Consider the following 16,550-nt stretch of genomic DNA (forward strand, 5'->3'; position numbering starts at 1 on the left):
TATTGATCTAATTTGGAAAATGTCTTAAGTTTCACAAGCGGGAGAGTTTCTGATTTTTAGGCCGGTGGTGTGCAATCAATTAAGTTTACAGCTGCAGCTTAGCAACATTATTAGCGGTATAATTCTGAATAGAGTTGCATTTACAGTTTCAACTAAATTTATTTTGATCTGATCGCTTTGTTGCAGTGACTCCATTTACCTACTGGATTTATTTCTTCTCTTTTATAAGAGTATGACAATGTGCTTCGGTTTTTCTTCTAGCAAAATCTTGACTTCATCTGTTAAATAAACATGCACAAAAGTCCATTTTAAAATGAGTGAAGAGTTGATTGGTTCTTATGTTGTTTTTGTCCTAGAAGTCACATTCAGGACAGCGAGCCGCCTGATCCGTGAACATTTTGGCACAGAGGAGGATCAGAGTTGTGATGTGGGGGTTGAAGTCTGGGCCTCAGTCTTCTGTCATTGATTCAGCGGTAATGAGCTTTCTACTTGGGCCAACCGCCAACATCAACAAATAATGCACCATCAGTGCTCTGAACATGCTCAGAAGGTGTCCCGAGCAGGCACATTTTAACGTTTAAACGTATTCTTTAAACCAGTTATTAGTTATGTTGATCTCATCTAGGAATACGATTGTCTTTGTTGTCATCTGAGCTTGGGGGTGAAGCTCCTTGAGGTTTTGGAAAGATGAAAATTTGTTTAATCGAATCACATTTCAAACACTGCATCATCACACTTTCTTCAGATGGGCCCCCGCGATCTAAAACCCATGAAAGGAACACTTCTGGATCTTTAACATGAAGTGCATCTATCTGCACCAGACGAGCAGTGTGGAGGTTTAGGGACGCACACCATATGTTTTTTTTTGTTCGTGCAGTCACTCGGCGAGTCCAGTGGGACCCATCTCGTGTGGAGATCATCCGGGGACACTGAAACCACACGAAGCATTTGTAGGAGATTATTAGAGCGAAAGATATTGAGTCTGACTCTGAGGGAGGAGGTTCCTCGAAAGACTGAACGGACGCACGCAGGAGATGAAGCACGCATGTGCACCGCAGGGCTGAAGTGTGGTTTCAGAATGGGGGAGGGGCTTGGCATTCAGGAATATAAGGAGCAGCACTGCAGGTTTCCATGGTGACAACAGCATGGCAGTGATGGATTCAGAGGCATTATGTTGGGTAAACATACAACTGATACACTAATAAATCATTTAGGTGCAAAGTAGCGCCTGTTAAATTTCAGACTTGGAAACAGAGAGCAGCCACAATCTGTGTTTGCTTTAAAAATAAAGCTGAGAATGATCATAATTATTAGCTGCTTTGTTTGTTGAGCCCCTGCAACTGGATCGATGTTGACTTTAGTGACTCTGAATTGATTTCAGCAGAAAGCCTTAAGATTCTTCCTCTTCTACTGGTTAATCAGTCTGTGGAGTCCCACAAGGATCTGTTTCCTGACTTCTGTTGCTTACCTTTCACAGCTCTGGTGAATTTGATCTTACATCATTTTGCAATAAATGATCATTAAAACCTGTCACCATGGATGTGTCCTCCTGCGTAAAATTGTCACGTACAAATTTAGTCAACTTATTTAAAATTAGATGGATTTAATGCACTTTCCGGGTCTCAACACGCATCTATTAATGTAAACATTTTGTTTCATTTCTTTTACTTTTATGGAGATACTGATAATTCTGTATGCATTTGTTGGATTTATTCATCTTTATTTGCACAATTATTGTAACTCATTTAAAATTGTATGTTTTATTTCCCATGTGTTTGTTTATTCATTCATCTTCTACTTTATTTCTTTACTGTAATAAATGTTTTTATTTATGAATTTAAAATATATTGTTTAATGTTGATGGTTTTTTTTCTTTAATCTGTATAAAGCATTATGAATATACTAGTATTTTTTTTTCACAAAAAGCTTTAAAGGCTTCATGGTCAAAACTCTGATTTTCTGTCTATTATTAACATTTTGACCTCTGACTTTTGACAGAGCAACAGGAAGTTTGTGATTTTATTAATTGTCAAAGGACAAACTTAATTCACCTGCAATCTCAGCTTGTATAATTACACAAATCATTAAACTATTCTTTGAGTTGATGGTTGTGTGAGGAGAAAAGACGGAGTAGGGACACACAAGTTCCAGTGAAATAAACTGGTTAAATATTCTGAGTAATAAGCATCATGTGGCAGGTTGTGTTCTAATTTCAGTGATTTTGTTTCACTTAAAACCAAAAACTTCGCTGATGTGTTTGCTCTGCTTCCTTCCTGTTGCAGCACGCTCCAGAGCCGTGCCCAGGACTTTTAAAATGGGGTGACCCATGTGGGGCACTTGTTTATGCATGGGTGGCACCAATGGTTATGCTTATTTATTTATTTACACAATTCACTTATTTATTTACTTTCTAGTGAATTTTGGAGTTTCACATTGCACAATCACCATTTTTTTCTATTCATCTTCTAGTTTTGTGGTGGTTAGCAAGTCACTTCTTGTTGCATTATTGCCACCAACTGGAGTTGAGTGGGACTCAATACAATTTATGTGAATATGAAAAAATAATAAATAATATTAATACTACAGAAATGTTCTGTAGGCCTGGGCTAGAAGACAATGTTAAAGGTTCATGCTACCACACTATTTTTGGAGTTTACAACTCAAGCCTTTTGTCGACAATGTAAAGTCATTTAAAACTGGAACTTAGTAGGGTGGCACCTGGGGTGGCCAATCAGATTCTAAGGGTGGCATGTGCTACCCCAGGCCACTCCCTGGACACGCCCCTGGCATGCTCTGATTTGCAGTTATACATTTTCAGAAGAGTTTCAGTAACATCATTTTATCTGTTTCGCTAGAACAAAGCAGTGTAAAAATAAATTTGAAGTTTTCATTAATAAAAGTATTTTTTAAGCTTCACAAGAAATAAATATATGAATGATTTAATGTACAAAATCCCCCCCCCCCCCCCCAATTTTTCTAACACACATTTTTATTCAGGTTGCACAAGCACACAGTTTTTTCTGACAGGTCGATGCTTTAAGGTTCAAACGTACACGTGAGAAATGATGAGGCAGCATAAATGTGCAGTATAGATTTTAGCTTCAGTCTGTGGAAGCAAAGAGGTAAATATAAACAGGTATAGTTTAAGAAAAAATGAGAAAGAAGACAATAAGTATGTGCAGAGATGATAGCCTAATCTGTCGTGATTTATTACTTAAAAGACAGCAGCTGCCTTTATTGTTTATTATGAAAAAACACTGGTAATTACACATTTCACATAAACATATTTGATTAATATTTCTATTATCCTTGCATACTTTGCTGAAGAAGAGCCACAATCAAACTTATCTTTTGGGATAAAAAAGGCTCAGCAGTCAGCCACTCCAGCTGAGAGCCTGAGAAAGCAACACCAGCAAGCCGGAGGGAGAAGTGCATCAATAACACACACACACACACACACACACACACACACACACACACACACACACACACACACACACACACACACACACACACACTTTGAGAAAGTTATCTGAAAGTGTTAACGGACACAGGAAGGCTCCAGCTGACTTCAGATGCCCCTTGAAGATGGAGAGTTTGCGTGCGGCGGCTTAACGGAACGTCAGGTTGTTTTTCCGCTCCGCTGCTTTTCGGACTGAACCATAAACTAAAGACGACATCCTCTCATTAGTCTGGCCTCTGTAGTAAAGCCAGGCCGCTTTTGTGTACCCACAGTCCCATTGTTTAATTGTGCACGGAGAGTCAAAGGTCGGGCAAAATATTGATGCACTTCTTTGGGGAGAGGGGGTGGGGGGTGGGGTGGCTGCAGGGAGGCAGAGGAGGCCAGAGGTGTGAAGGCCACAGCCACAGCTGTACAGACACAAACAGGACCGACCCAGATGGCCACTGAGCTGAGAACCCACCAGCTTCTCTCTGATGATGTTTTTATGTAAACTTCATCAAAAGTTAGATTTTTGACGACTCAAAGTGCAGCAGCCGTGAGTGTTTTGGATTAGACTGTTTGTTTAAATTCATGTTAGGTGGATTATACTCTTTCACTAAAGAGGGCTGGCTGGGGTCAAAGGTCACCGTAGCAAAGGCTGCTAAGAAGGTCCTCCAAACACAGCTTTCCATCTGACCTGAGGGAATTCCTGCAGACAGCAGTGGCAGCTTGTCACACAGACTCAAGAAGGGTCTGATCTTCTACTGAGAGAAAACCACACGGGTGACAGTTTGGTGATTTATAAACGCTGATAAGGCGATTCTCTACGTTAAAATGTTCCAGATCAACTGATGCAGCAGGCAGGTCCACATTTAGTTCATTTATTTATAAATGGACTTACACAGCTTTAAAAATAAATATTTACCACAGTTTTATTCTTATTTTTCTTCAGTTCTTCTAATTTTTTAAATGTTTTTAAAAAACAAAGTATTTCATGTTGAAACAATTATCTAACATCTGGGAGAAAGATGATTAATGATTATTATCAAACACGTATACGACAGCAACAACCAAAAATATGAATACCATCTCAAAATAAAGAGTGCAGTTGTTTATTTACTTATTTTAATTATTTTTGGTTATAATATTATAGAACTTTGTTTAAAATCCAAACACCTCCCTCACACTCAGTGTCAACAAGTGAAACCAATATTAACCTGACTACTTATGAATTATTTGCAATTTATTTCCTATATGTCAGGACACTAAAGGTTATTTTACCTATTAAAAATAACTAAAAGTCATAATTAATAACATGAAAGTAATCATATTTAGCCATATATATATATATATATATATATATATATATATATATATATATATATATATATATATATATATATCCTCATAAACACAAAATAAATGTTATTTTGGGATAATAAATACATTAATTTCTGCTGTTTGTATGTAATAAAAATTCTCTTTTTGAGTTCTCAGCTTTTGTTATATCAAGATTAAACCACATTTAAAACAGGCCAAAATTATAATTAACATGACATTTGTAGTCATCGCATAATAATAATAATAATAATAATAATAATAATAATAATAATAATAATATATTACATTTATAACAAACCAGTTTGTTATTCAGATGAAAGTTTGGTTTAGTCTCTTAATCTTGCTCCGATCATCTTGAAGTCGGAGGGATTATAAAATCGACAAATATAAGAAAAAGCAGTTAAACTTTAAACTAAAACCACCTTTTTTGCATCTGAGAAGGTTTTAGCCTCTCTTAACGCCCCGAGCGGCTCCTGGTGACATTTACCAGCAAAGAAAGCTATTTCCTTTTAGCATTCAGAGTAAAACGCTCCTAATTGCTCCAGAAGTCGGCTGCAGTTTGGGAAACACTTAGTGATATTCCCTGAGTTTGATCTCTGTGGTTCACTGGAGTCCGTGTTTATTCCTGTGTGGGGAAAATTGGTTTACACGACGTGTAATTTTGATATGACAGTAAAATATTCCCCTGAACGCGCACCATTTGGAACGTTTTGTAGTCCTAATGACCATTCATTATGGCTCTGATGATAAGTTTATGTTGCCATTAAATCTGACTAAACACAGAAACAAACGTTTCCCAAACGCACCTTATCTCTGCTGGCTGCGCAAACCTATCAGCTAGCCTGGGGTCACCGGGACTGCAGACCGGATCATTTCACCGATAACAATCTTGGAAACGTTTCTTTTCTTCTCTTTTTTTCTAAACTGGAGCAGATCTGTGAGCGGGAATAAAAAAAAAGACAGGGGAAAGCAACTTTCCCTCCAGCTTTGTGTCAGTCTCCAACACAACACCAGCACTCAGGAACCAAACTCTCTGGATTTCTGCGTGCGTAAGCTCCACTTTACGAGTTATTTTAACCTCCACCTCTCTGGAAATAACTGTTTTTAAGCACGAAGAAACGGTGGCAGCTGTTGTTTTATGTGTTGAGAAATTAGAAAGAAGGGTTTGACAAATTACGGAAGAGCAGACACCGCTGTGCGTCAACAAACACCATGGTGACAGAGCTCAGATGCAAAAACTGTTTACTGCGTCTCCGTGCGTAAATTCAGAAATAAACCTCATATTATAACTTATATGAATGTAAACGAATGTTTTCTAATCAAAACTTAAGTTAGTAAACATAATCTCTGTGTTTTCCGACTGATCAATCATTTAAAATCGTTTCTCCCCCCCAGATGTTGGTCCATTCCTCCACATGGAGCGATCCGCTCTTATTCCAGCTGATTAGGAGTTTAACAGCTCTTAGAGGAGTGGTGCCAAACAAACGTGTTGTCCTGGAACTGGTCCTGAAATAAGAACGCTGCCTTTATTTAGTAAAGTTACATTTTTTTTAAAACCCAAGTTCCCCTCAGGGTTTAAAACGTCGATGTGAGGGGAAAACAAAACGGATCCTTAAAGGATATGACGACATGCTTATCCCTAAATAGTCCTTAAGAATAAACATGCCCATTCAACGTGTCATAAGATCATTAACTTTAATTAGGACATGTTTAAAAATAGTTTTCGTATATATTTTTAATTATTTCATTTAACAAAAGCTGACAACTAAATACGTTTTTGGATAAAAGTAATGCCAATTTTTCAATCATTTTTCAGATTTTACTGTATTTTTTAATCCGTTTGATTTATTTTACATTTAACTGCATTTTTAGTTGCGATAAAGAACATTTCTTGTTTGAAATCAATGCCTTTATGAACAAAACCCCGTTTTTATGTTTTTATGTACTTTAATTATTATTAGACACATTATTTTGAAATATTGTGTAATGTTTAGAAACATTTCGTGACTTGTATTGAAAGAAAATCGTTTGGGTGATTTTGTTTTTAAAGGTGACGAATATTTCTTCACCGCTGAGAGGTTTCAGGGAAACACCCACGGAAGCTGCAGACTGCTTTACATGAATTATTAATAACTCACAGCTGCCTTTCTTTTGGTGGAGAGGCGCTGAGCAGCGCTGCGTGGTGACTCCTGGGGAGTCAGGCTATCTCCCACTATGAAAAAAACAGGGACTGGGTCAAAAGTTGCTGTTTATTAAACGAAATGTGTCTCTTTTTCCCTTCTTAAGCTTCATTTACTTCAAATGAAATTAAAATGAAATATGACGCCAGTCAAATTTGATGACATCAGCTTAAAAACGAGCGTTTGGTTTTTGTCTCAGTCAAACTGAGTTTTTGGTTTTTCCTTGTCTTTTGTTTTCTTGGGTGCAGGGAACTCATTGTGGGTCTGCGTCAGGCTGCACTGGATGTTTGGATGAAAGACGCGCGCGCCCGTGTGTCTGTAATGCGTTCACGTGCGTTTTGGTCCCCTTCTTGCCGCAGTGACAAACAATCCTCCTCACGGATTTGTTTTACTGATCAGAGTTAAAACCGAATCAAACATCTTGGTGGTGGTTTCCAAGATATTTATTTATTTATTTATTTATTTATTTATTTATTTATTTATTATTTTCGATCTTGCATGAACAATTATGATGATGATGATGATTATCATTATACATTTTTTGTACCCAATTCTGTCTCAGTTCTTCTAAATCTCTTGCTCGAATTATTTGTGGAAGGTGTCTGTGTGTGTGTGTGTGTGTGTGTGTGTGTGTGCGCGCGCGCGCACTCGCGTTCGAGATGGAGACGCACACATTAAAGCTTCAAATTCCTCTCTCGTCTCGCTCTAACAAAGACAGGAATACGTTCAAATTTCTGTTAAAAACAAACTTTCAAGAACAATCAAACCAACTACCAACTGACTTTCACTAAAACTGTATTGTTTCATGTTATAAAAGTGAGCCGTAATTGAGAATAAATAAATGTTTGGTCTGTTTAATTGGCTCTAGGGCCATCTGCACGCAATGTTTTGTTGCAGTCCTTGTTTGGTCTTCTCTCCTGCTGACTGGTGGGACTCTTGCAGCGGTCTGAATGTGGGCCAGGCTGCTCCCCTCAGGGCCGAACTGGTTCTTCTGCTCCCAGCCGACAAAAACCTGGTTCAATAAAAAAAAAGAAAGGTCCCTTCTTAAATCAGGTGTCTGGGAGAGGCTTTAAAACACTTTAGAAGAAACGGGGTTTATTACAACAAAACAAACTGAAAATATTATAAAGTGTTGCCCCCTTTCCCCCCGATCTTATTGTGGACATTACTTCCATTTGGCACCAGTTATCTGTAATATGCCTAATCCTGTCCCCACATACCTGCTGCCAGAGGGGCTTTTTGACCCTTTTAGATGAAAACAAGTTAATCCACGCGCTGAATGCTTCAGATTTTCAATTTTAACCAAACCTTAAGGATTAATGACACAACACTGATTCTAGAAAAGCAACACAACGCTCAGATTAAATTGTTAATTGAATTCTCAAACAAAAAGGGAGCAAATCGGTGCTTTAACCCCTTCTGAATGAGGTGGACCATGATGTCAGACTTCTCAACATCTAAATTAACTTCCAGGCGCAGGCATTGATTTGCAAATAGCTGACATATAAACCTGCTGCGACTCTTCCTGCCATTCAGTGCAACCAAGTTCAACGAGCACTGGCGATCACCTGCTACTTTGACTGCTGCCAGCTGCCAATTAACACCTATGGCATGTTAATGAGGCCGCAGGCTCTGCCACTTCAGGAGACATTTCAGACCCCCTCACCACAAGTGCCTTTATTTCCTACAAGGGCTCATGCGAATCTGCATATGCATCTTGCATGTGGAATCAGGAGGAACGCAAAAGAGGGATTTGGCTGAGCTGCAACCTCAGGAACCATTTTGGCTCCATTTAAACCAGCTGAACAGCACAGAAGCTGAAATATGGGGTGCAGGTTGTGAAGTACGAAAAACTTCACAGTATTTAGCATTAAATTAAGATTTGAACTGTAAATAGAGAAAATCCATAGTAAATATATAAAGTTTCAACAAAAATGTTAGCATCTAAATGAAAAGGTTTTCAAATAATGCAAATTTCTATAAATTTAAAGTAAAAATATTTTAAACATTTACAGTTTAACTTAAAAATTGTATAAAGTTTAAGGAAATGTTTGAAATCTAATGAAAATACGTAAAATCTAAATGCATCCGATTGTCTGGAAAAACTTGAAGATAAAACTAAAAATCGAAATGTATCAAAAGTTGTTAAGTCACACTTGAATATTAAGAATTATATCTAAGTATGTAAAGTTCAATTAAAATAATTGGAGTCTAATCAAAGTGTGTAAAGTGAAATATAATTTTTACAACCATTTAAAAACATTTATATATTGAAACGTTAATCTAAAGTTAAACAAACAATAAATTAGCAGTCACATCTAAATATTTGGGATCTAAACAAAATATTTAAAATAAAATCTAAACATTTAAAATCTAGAAACATTTAATATGTAAAACTTTGAAACTCTAATCTGTATATTTAAAGTTAAACCTAAATATGTAAATAATAAGATGGCTCTTTTGGACCCAGAGAGGAATATTGCGGATTTTTTAAAAATATTTTTTCTAAATTATTCTGACAGGTTATATTGCTTTTTTTTCATCCTCTTTTATTCTGGGCTATTTTAATTTTGAGTAAATATTTACTTAAAACCTTTGAGTTGACTGAAACATTTGAATCAAACCTCACACATAATTGATGCTATACATCTAACTTTGTTAGATGGTTTTAAATATTATTATTTAAATTATGTTATGATATTTAGACAAAATATCACAATAAAACCTACAAATATGTAACAGAAAGATAACTTTAATCTTTTTTACATTACATTTTATAATGAGGAGCTAACACATTCACTCCCAGCGCATCAAAAACAAACGCTTGGTCAGCCACCCTCCACGTCAAACCCCAGACGCCAAAAGTGCCCTTTTTCGTTACTTATGTGCGAAAAGGGGCTTTTCCCTTTTCTGACTGCAGATCCCAACGTAGCGTGAAACTGACGCGATGGGATGTCCGCCGATGCGGCACCGAACCAGCTCATTTAACCGCACCTAAACCTTAAGTTTTACTATTTATAACCTTCCCCTCACCCTCATCCTAACCTTAACCCTCTTGCTACCTAAAACGTTACTCTCACTGCATTCTGACTGTGAATTTTCGTATTTTCCGCCCAAGGGGAACGTTAGAACATACCATCTGGCGAGGGGGAGGTTACAAATACCCTCTACTTTTAACCTCCACCTTGGTAGTTGAAACCTCCCCCTTACGTTGCCTCGGTCCAAACCCGACCAATGACGAGGCGGCTCCCGCCGTTCGCTTCATAGAGCCGGCTTTTAGAGTGACCGACACATCACTAACGTGTTCGCTAGCAAGATGGTTAAGGTCAGGGGTGAGGGGAAGGTTAAATAACAAGAGGATAAGGTTAGGGTGAGGTACAGTGAGCTTGTTTGGTGCCCTGGCTGCGGACATCCCATCGCGTCAGTGTAACGCTGCATTGTTGGGAGCTAAATGTGACAAATTAAACTTTGATTATTTTTATATTTGAGTTTACAACCTGCATCCCAAATAGTGGGGAGCGTCATTAAGGGTATGTCTCAGAACACATGAAGAAGCAAACAAATGCAAATCAGTGTAACTCCATTAATTTCTAAGATTTATGTTTAGCATCTGCTACCGACCAGGAGATTTAAACATCATCCTGTTCAAATTCCGGTGTTCCCTCACACACACAGGCCAATAAGACAAACAAACCTGGAAACAAATTAAGAAAAGCCTGGCTCTTCTCACGCACAACCACACATGATTCACCTCTAGAAATCTGGATCCATTCAACTCCAAAAGAACCTGCTAGTGCAGAAAAGTCTCTGAAAATTAGATGAATAACCCGGCATCATTCGTACCAAAGGATGGATTCTGAAGGTGAAGTGTGAGGCTGAAAGAGAGGCAGAGACAGGAGGTGAGTGCACGCGTATTGTTGGTAGTGGGTGTTCATGAAGTGTTGCTCAGAATAGGAGAAAAACCACCTAAAAGGCTGGAGGAACACAATAACACATCAAAAGGGAAAACCTGAAAACCTTGGTATAATGAGGCTGATGAATGAACTGGGATCTAACAGGAACAAAGTGAGTTTGAGAGTGTGTGAGAGCCAGAGAGCGTTGGTGGGTTTTCCTCACACTGAGGGGACCGCCGTCTGTTTGCACTGCACACACCGGCCAGAGGTAAGTTCCTAAAATGGGAAGGAAGTACATGCCATGTGGACTGGAAGCTGGAAACGATAGTGGAATGTCAAGTCCCATCAAGTCATAGAAGCAAGTATGTGTTTGAGGTTTTGCATATTAAAAGGAATAAAGTCCTGCTTTTCCTGGGATCTGCTTTAGCCACTCCTCCAGTTTGGGGGTTACTGCCCCGAGTGCCCCAAGGACCATGGGGCACCACCGATGTCTTCACTCTCCAGGCTTTCTCAAGTTTTTCTTTGAGGCCCTGGTACTTCTCTAGTTTCTCATGTTCCTTTTTCCTTATGCTACCATCACTTGGTGTTGTCACATTAACCACAACGGCTGTCCTCTGTTGTTTGTCTAGCACCACAATGTCCGGTTGGTTCGCCATCACCATTTTGTCTATCTGTCTAATATATACATATATATATATATATATATATATATATATATATATATATATATATATATATATATATATATATATATATATATATATATATATATATGTATATATATATATATATATATATATATATATATATATATATATATATATATATATATATATACATATATATATACATATACATATATATATATATGTATATATATATATATATATATATATATGTATATATATATATATATATATATACATATACATATATATATATATATATATATATATATATATACTGTATACACTCAACAAAAATATAAACGCAACATCTTTGTTTCTGCTCCCATTTTTCATTGGGGCAACGGTGGCACAGGAGTTAAGTGCTCGCCCCGTAATCGGAAGGTTGCAGGTTCGAGCCCCGCTCAGTCTGTTGCTGTCGTTGTGTCCTTGGGCAAGACACTTAACCCACCTTGCCTGCTGGTGGTGGTCGGAGGGACTGGTGGCGCCTGTGCTCGGCAGCCTCGCCTCTGTCAGTGCGCCCCAGGGCAGCTGTGGCTACGTCGTAGCTCATCCCCACCAGTGTGTGAATGTGTGTGAATGGGTGAATGACTGATTGTGTTGTAAAGCGCCTTGGGGGGTTCCAGGACTCTAGAAGGCGCTATATCAAATACAGGCCATGAGATGGACTTAAAGATCTAAAATTCCTTCCAGATACATAATATTACCATTTCTCTCAAACATTGTTCACAAATCAGTCTAAATGTGTGACAGTGAGCAGCTGTGCTTTGCTGAGATAATCCATCCCACCTCACAGGTGTGCCACATCAAGATGCTGATCTGACATCATGAGTAGTGCACGGGTGTACCTTATACAGACCACAATAAAAGGCCACCCTGGAATGTGCTGTTTTTTTTTGCTTTATTGGGGGTCTGGGGACAACCATTTGCCTCATGCAGTGCAACACATCTTCTTCACATAGAGTTTATCAGATTGTCAGTTGTGGCCTGTTGAATGTTGGTCCACTCCTCTTCAATGGCTGTGTGAAGTTGTTGGATATTAGTGGGAACTGGTACACGCTGTCGTATACGCCGGTCAAGCACATCCCAAACATGCTCACACCTGTGAGGTGGGATGGATTATCTCAGCAAATCAGAAGTGCTCACTATCGCACATTTAGGCTGATTTGTGAACAATGTTTGAGAGAAATGGTAATATTGTGTATCTGGAATGAATTTTAGATCTTTAAGTCCATCTCATGAAAAATAGGAGCAGAAACAAAGGTGTTGCGTTAATATTTTTGTTGAGTGTAGATATATATATATATGTATATATATATATATATATGTGTATATATATATATATATATATATATATATATATATATATATATATATATATATATATATATATATATATATATATATATATATATCCCTGAACTCACTCACTTTACTCAATAACACCAATGAACTCATTTGTATAACACTGGTTTGCTACTTCCAGCTCACCTAAAACAACCACTAATCACTTATATGTGACATGAAATGGTTTATGAATAGATTTATTTTGGGCAGTAAAACACAATCACATCATTGTTAAACAGAATGAAAATATGGACCAATGCTCATGGCCTTAATGATTTATTGTGCAAAGTTTAACCACCTCTAATTCTCATAATCATCTTAAAAATACCTAATCATGTCACATGACACATTCAGATTAACTTGAAGTTAAAAAAGAGCAGTCACATAAAGATAAGTCTAAAAATAGATGCAAGTGCGTCTATTATGTTACGTGTATTTCATAAAATTTGAATTATTTCCATTTACCCTCATCAGTGTTTATCTTGCAGCGTATAATAAGGTGACAATTTTAAAATGTGGTACACGTAACACTTAAAAGAAGTTTGAGCACTAATGTGTTTTTTTCTTTCTAGGATGTTTAATTCAGTTCATTTAAGTCAATCATACTTTATGAACACTGAATAAACTCCACACTGTGAGCAGAGTAAAGGCAGGGGATCATGAAACAGAGCCAGTTTGTGTCAGCGAGAGCTGCTAGCTGTGTGGGGCAACTCGTTTCTGCTTTCTCTCCTCTGCTTCATGACAAACAAGAACTTCCTCCTCCAAACAATTAAAGACTGAGATATAAGCAAAACCTTTGAATATGTAAAATAAAAAAGACGTGTGTGTGTGTGTGTGTGTGTGTGTTTACACAAAAGTCAAACAAGCTACTCTGAGTGACAAACTACTATAGTGTTTATTGCATCTTAGACTTTTTTTTTGTTTTTGAGGGAGGGCAGTTTTATGGAAATACACCAAGATGTGAAATATAGACTGAGAGGGCAGAGAGGGTAACATAACCTACTGATCACGTCGTTTTGTTTTTACACCAAAATGCATGAACTTTCATCACACAGCCACAGCTGAATTGTTTCTCCAGTCCAACATTGTTAAAAGCCTCAGTGGTCAGAGACGGTGATGTGAGGTTGTGTGTTTTCTACAAAACAGATCAGCAACCGTAGAAGAGTGGGGACTTTTCCCTTTGTGGGTGTTTTATTGCACATCAAAATTAATATAAAACACATGAAACAAGAGATTCAACGGAATGTGGGAATAAATAAAGCAATGGTTGTGTGTGTAGGGATCATTAGTGAAATAAAGTGCTTCCAGTTTGGCTGTAGCATCTTAGCGCTATGAACTCTGCAAAAGCAACAAATTCTTTAGGTGTTTCAGATGTTTAGGTGTTTCAGATGTTTACTTTATAAAAGCTTAAGTCAATATAATGTTAAATAGTTTTTTCAGCACTCAAACTCTGAAAGTTTAACTTTTTATCTTGACTATTGAAGACCAAGAGTGTTTTTTTACTTTTTCTGTTGCTGAAAAGTGAATCCATGTGTACACGTGCTGCCTTGCTGCAACTTTACTTTCATGCACCATGTGTTGTCATGTTGGGTTGAAGTCTTTTGACCCACGACATGCAGAATCACACACAGGCAGAAGGTGAGTAAAATTATTTATTTAAGGTGGATGAGTGATGCAGATGTTGAATGGGATTCGGGAGGTTCTGATGAAGTTCTGCAGCAGAAAACCAGAGTGAGTAGTTGCAGGACAACGGGCATAAAGGTAATGAGATTTCGTCTTACGGTTTCCAGGTAGTTAGAGAGAGTTTGAGAGGAGGGCACGTCCAGGCTGGCTGAGTTGGTCGGGCAAGAGGCAGAGGAAATGGCTGGGAGCTGAGCACCGGAGTCCAGGTTGTACTGATGGCAGGTGGGGGTTGGAGAGCAGGCGGTCAGGGGCGAGCGACGGGCTGGTGAGCAGGATGATCCGGTGAGTCTCTTGCTTGGTGGTGGAAGTTGGCAGATGAATGGAAGGTACCTGAGGAGGTCAGAGGTAACAGGGCAGATTAACTTGATCAAAGCGAGGTAAACAGGAAATACACAAGACAGGCAAGGTTCTGGCGAGAATACTACCCAATACTGAGTAATCATCCAGCGCTGATGTGTTGTCCCGACACTCCTCAAATCCCCTGACCACTGATGAGGAGATCAACAACAGCTGCTCTCCGGACACACCCACCTGCACACAGAGAAACTCAACACAAACAGGTGTTAGCTCAGCACAGACCATGACATGTGTGTGCACACAATCATGGTGTTATTAAAGTGTCCAAAAAAAACAAACAAATTACAGGTAAAAGAACCAGGGGCCTCATTTATCAAGCTTGCTTACTCACAAAACGGGGTCGGAAAACTGCGTAAGCAACTTTCCACACAAACTTTGGGATTTATGAAAGAAAACTTAGCGGAAAAATGTGCGCAACTTTAAGTTGGCTAAGGACCTGGCTTACGCACATGTTGGACATGGAGAGCACCTGCAGTGCTGCTGCTGAGAAGGATAAAGTTATGAAATCCTGCAGCATTATCACTTGTACCGCTTCGTTTTCACACATAACAAGACCCCTCACACACACACACACACACACACACACACACACACACACACACACACACACACACACACACACACACACACACACACACACACACACACACACACACACACACACACACACACACACACACACATAGCCTGAAGTGCAGAATACGGAGTGCAGAATATCAGCAGGGAGACAGATTGAGACAGAAGGTCATGCATCTGTGACAGTGTGTCCTGTCACTGTAACCCGATTGATGATGCACCCTGGCTACTTGAATAGGGGAGATCTACATTTGGGTGACTGGTTAGCGTGCGTGACTTTCACCTGAAAGTCTGGGGATTGAGTCCTGACTGGACCTTTTTTTTTACATATCCGCCACAGATCTCTCTGAAGAATTCACAACACTGACGGCTTCAGCAACGCTGTGCCACTCCATGGATTTTCTCTTATTTGTTTTGCAAAAGCACTTCCTTTCATTTCTCCACTTCACCCACAGGTACCTCAACTTCTGCTTCTGTGAAATTGCGCTTCCTTGATCTGCCTTGATCTACGGTCGCCATGTCATTGGCGGAGCGCTGCAACAGCCGGCTTATGTACATGCATGAGATCCACAAGGTACTTTGCATTGACTATTTATGGCAGTAAGTGGGCGTGGTGAGGGCGGGATGTGACTGAAGTGCAGCTGAGAACCTTTCTCGTTAGTCTCTGATTTATGAAGCGGAGATTGCGTGCAGCTGTGTGTACTCCATGTTTGATAGATCACAAACCTACTTGGCGTAAGTACATTTTTTGTTGTTGAGCTTAAGTACAATTTTAGTAAGGATTCTACGCAATGTTTGATCAATGAGACCCTTGCTCATTAAAGCTGCATTCCGGAGTTTTCCCCTTTCAGAAATGATGTGGGATTTTTCAGAAATCCGTAAAAGTGATTATCTTATCATGTAAGCAATACGTCTTTTTTTTTGTTGCAAAGCACGCCTCCTGCCCAGCAGAGCTCCATTCAATAGGGAACTGAGCGCTGACCAGAGCTAACCAATAGCGTTAGACTACCGCTTATTTGCTTCAAATTTAAGGAATACCTCAGTT

The 16,550-nt window shown here is 38.7% G+C and overlaps 1 protein-coding gene and 1 long non-coding RNA gene across 2 annotated transcripts in view; both read right to left on the bottom strand.

Annotated features, from left to right (window-relative positions):
- The window catches only part of fbp1b (fructose-1,6-bisphosphatase 1b), a 291,591-nt gene that overhangs the window by 252,451 nt on the left and 22,590 nt on the right, over nt 1-16,550 (bottom strand). The gene's annotated exons all lie outside the window — the stretch shown is intronic.
- Nucleotides 14,524-15,527, bottom strand: LOC107390322 (uncharacterized). The gene is made up of 3 exons (XR_011520941.1): nt 14,998-15,527; nt 14,671-14,902; nt 14,524-14,602 (listed from the first exon to the last, which is right to left on the bottom strand). It is a non-coding gene; the product is annotated as an uncharacterized lncRNA (long non-coding RNA).

Source organism: Nothobranchius furzeri, chromosome 6, assembly GCF_043380555.1.
Source record: "Nothobranchius furzeri strain GRZ-AD chromosome 6, NfurGRZ-RIMD1, whole genome shotgun sequence".
In the NCBI taxonomy this organism is placed as follows: Eukaryota; Metazoa; Chordata; class Actinopteri; order Cyprinodontiformes; family Nothobranchiidae; genus Nothobranchius; species Nothobranchius furzeri.